This window comes from Dermacentor andersoni, chromosome 1, assembly GCF_023375885.2.
Source record: "Dermacentor andersoni chromosome 1, qqDerAnde1_hic_scaffold, whole genome shotgun sequence".
Taxonomy (NCBI): domain Eukaryota; kingdom Metazoa; phylum Arthropoda; class Arachnida; order Ixodida; family Ixodidae; genus Dermacentor; species Dermacentor andersoni.
The window spans coordinates 385,725,407-385,729,047 of record NC_092814.1 but is presented as its reverse complement, the minus strand read 5'-3'; the positions used below and the strand labels follow the sequence as shown (position 1 = coordinate 385,729,047).

The 3,641-nt window shown below is 51.3% G+C and overlaps 1 non-coding gene across 1 annotated transcript; it reads right to left on the bottom strand.

Moving 5' to 3' along the window:
- Positions 1 to 3,132: 3,132 nt before the first annotated feature.
- Positions 3,133 to 3,204, bottom strand: TRNAM-CAU (transfer RNA methionine (anticodon CAU)). The gene has a single exon. It is a non-coding gene; the product is annotated as a tRNA-Met (tRNA).
- Positions 3,205 to 3,641: the final 437 nt, after the last annotated feature.

Below are 3,641 nucleotides of genomic sequence, written 5' to 3'. Positions count from 1 at the left end.
CGTATGCTTCATTGAAAACGGCTGTTAAGATAGGTGCTAGGTGGCCTTTAAACGATTTCTACCAAGCGGCGCAAAGACCGTCAGGTCCTGGGGACTTGCCAGGATTCAGGTCTTCGATGGCCTTCATCACTTCATGTTCTGTTAGTGATCATTCTAAGGTTTCTTTAACTTCGTTCGACAGCTGTGGCATTCGTTGCAAAAATAAAGTCTTGAAATCATGCATGCTGACAGGCCTGTATCCAAAAAGTTTTATGTAATGCTCAAAGAAAGCACGCCCTATATTGTTATTATCCGTTAATACTACCCCTTCATATTCGATAGCCTCAATCTTCTTACGTCTCGAGTGCTTTTTTTTTCAAGTCCCATCGCTCTTTTCGTTGGCGTTTCCCCGCATTATAGCCTTTCTGCTCTCGCGCGCACGAGCGCACCTCGGAAGCGCTCTTCGTCGAACGCCTCGAGCTTCTTCTAAACGGCGCGCATATCTTCTTGATGGGCGCCCGCTTGCATGCATTCGAGCTTCACCAATTTTTCCAATAATGATTTTAAATCCTTTTCTCTGGCCTTTTCTTGATATCGGAGTAGGCTACTTCTTTCAATTGCCTTCATTATAATGCTTTGCTTCAGCAACTACCATTCCTCACCAAGCGTCACAGAACTGTCTGTTCCAAAAGAATTGAGAGCAGCCACTACCTTTTCGTTGAAGGTTTCATCCCGTAGCAGTTCTGCATTCATTTTTCAGAGTTCCCAGACGAATTTGTTTCATTCTTTCTTGCTGCCCACCCTGCATTTTACTAGGCAGTGGTCAGAATACGATATCGCGGTAACTGTATAGCATTGGCATTTTTCTACTAAATCGTATGAAAGATAGATACGGTCTGATCGTGCGTGACTTGTGCCCTGAAAGTGACTGTACGTGACGTCTCGGTCAGCCCTAAAACAGTCAGCGATATCTTCTAATTCGAATTCGTGCATTATCTGAGCCAGGATTTCGCTGCTTTTGTCATAAACTACGCGTCGCGCAGACCTATCCTCGGCGTTCAATACCCAATTGAAATCCCCAATACAGGCTATAGTGTTTTGCACAGAGAAGTGATGCTTTAGGTTCAAAAAGAAACTTGCCCTCTCTTGCACTGTATTAGGTGCATAAATGAACAACACGCGCCATTGGACATCGCAATAACTGAAATCACAAACGACAAGTCGACCGGAAGTGCACGAGAAGTAACCGTCTTTAACCAGTCCTGGAAGCTTCCTCACGGACAACACACACCCCGCCGAAGTCCCTAAGGCGTGGCTCACTACCGTGTAGTAGTTATACGTGAACCTTTGCACCATGCTCCCGGTCTCCTCCTCACCGTCTACCTGGGTTTCTCGCACTGCCAAAACGTCGAGGTCGTGGTCCACTAGCAGTCTATCAACCTGACTCTGTTTCCTTTTGGCGGCCAGACCTCGAACGTTTAGCGTGCCGAGGCTAAGCGACGGGTTGGTAGCCATTATTGATGAAAACCGCAGGGGAGAAGGCCCGGAGCATGGTGCTCACCTTAACGTCTAGCTGACCGCTAGACGCCTCCGTGGCCATCCGGTGGCCGTCGCCCGGGTTCCTCTTTGGTCGGCTTCGGGGTAAGCCTACCGTCGGTCTCCAGGCTCGGCTTAGGCTTGAGGGTGGAGCGCCTTCCGGTAGCGTGTTAGCGGGCGGTGCCTCGGAGTCACTGCCGGCCTTTCCGGCTACGTCTAGAAGCGTACGGTGAGGGGCTAGTTGGTATAACATCATGAGAACAAAGAAAAACTGCGCAAAAATGAACAAGACAGAGAAAGAACCACACGACACTTCCGTCGACTTTCTCCTCGTGCTGCAGGGATCTCTTGACCGGTGCCGAGACGGATTCGACGCGGGCGCTAGCAGGGGTAGCGTTGTCGTCCGCCTCTGCCCGCGTTGCATCCGTAGCTGGCTGGTGGCTCTCATTTTCTTGCGGGGCCCTCTTCACGCTCTCGACTGTAGCTGCTGGTTCCTTGGGGGGAGGAATATTATTCCTTCCTCCTTCGGCCTGCTTGGTCGTCACGCCGGTTTCTGCCGCCACTTTGCCGTTTCCAGCTCCCGCCTCGGTCACGTCCATCACATGGTCTAACGTCGACGGCTCGCTCTCCAGTGAACCCGCGACTACTGCGTATGAACGCACACAGTGCGCGTCGTTGTGTCCAAAACGCCTGCACCGCGAGCAACGGGGCACCTTGCATTCACGACGAACGTTGCCAGAGCCTCGGCAGCGCAGGCACTGCATGGGACGTCCTGGGGCTACCACCAGCGCAAGCTCGCCGGCGACGCGGATCTGATGGGGCAGGTCGTCGACTTTCATTCCAGCCTTCAGCTGCAGCAGCACTGCTCGGGTCGTCGAGCCCTTGTCGGAAACGCCATCCACTCGCCAGCGCTCCCGGGTCACTTCGGTCACTTTGCCGAAGGAGGCCAGCGCGGTCTTGACGTCTTCGTCGTCCACCCCATGCAGAAGCCAGTGGATACGAAGCTTCACCTGTTGTTCCTTGGGGTCGATGACCAGGCAGCGACGCCCCTTCACCTGCAGCTCCTTCAGGGCCGCCAGCTTTTGGGCAGCCTCGGCTGTCTTCATCGTCCCCGCCCATACATGGTTGATTTGGTATGCTCCAAGGGCGACGACGCCAGAGAGCATACCAACAGCTTGAAGCGCGTCTCGAAAATCTTCTACACGAAACGGGCGAACACGAGCGTCACCGTGCAAAAAAACTGTGTTTAAAACAATACGTCCTGTAGGTAGCCGAGGCAAAATTATCTGGTAATCGTTATCTTCTTCCGTCGAAAGCCTGTTGCCGCGGCTAACAGCCGCATATGCCGCTCCATTGGAGCCCATAATCCTACAATCCGTTCAGCTCGGGAGCCGGAAGCAGAATGCTGCGCCACTCTGCTGCTCATGCATTCTATGTAAATTTGTTTATATTTTTAGTTAACGAGAGGAGTCTTTCTTTTCTTTTAGGGCGAGAAACACGAGCGCGGAGCACAAGAGAGCACTACTCGGACTGCAATTATGACTATAAGACACCAAATCACTGCGCTGATAAGCTCTTCCTGTTAAATGGGAGCAAAATAAAAAGAAAGGAAACATGTAGCAGAGTGTGGTTTCGATCCACGGACCTCTGGGTTATGGGCCCAGCGCGCTTCCACTGCGCCACTCTGCTGCTCCTGCAGTGTATGTAAATTTGTTTATTAATTTTCTTTAAAACTTCTTTCTGGGCGAGTTGGTGCATACTTGACATAAAAATTGTTACAGCGCAATCACATGCAACCACACGTATGAAGGACGGAACACAAGCGCTGACTGTCAACTAAATTTTATTGACGGATAACGGATATCTTATATAAGGGGAAAGGCAGAAGTGAAGGGCGAAGGGAGTGATACAATCGGGGAAAAATGACAATGCGCATCGATTAGCGAACGTGCCAGCAGTGTGGAAGGGCTTATGTCGGCCAAACCGGCCGCTGCATTAATGAACGCTTGGGGGAACATGCCCGAAATTTAAGCAACTTAAAGGACAAGTACGCACATTTGGTCGCGCACGTAATTGAATGCACAGGATGCGAGGCTCGTTTGGGAGAGACGAAGATTCTCGGCAAG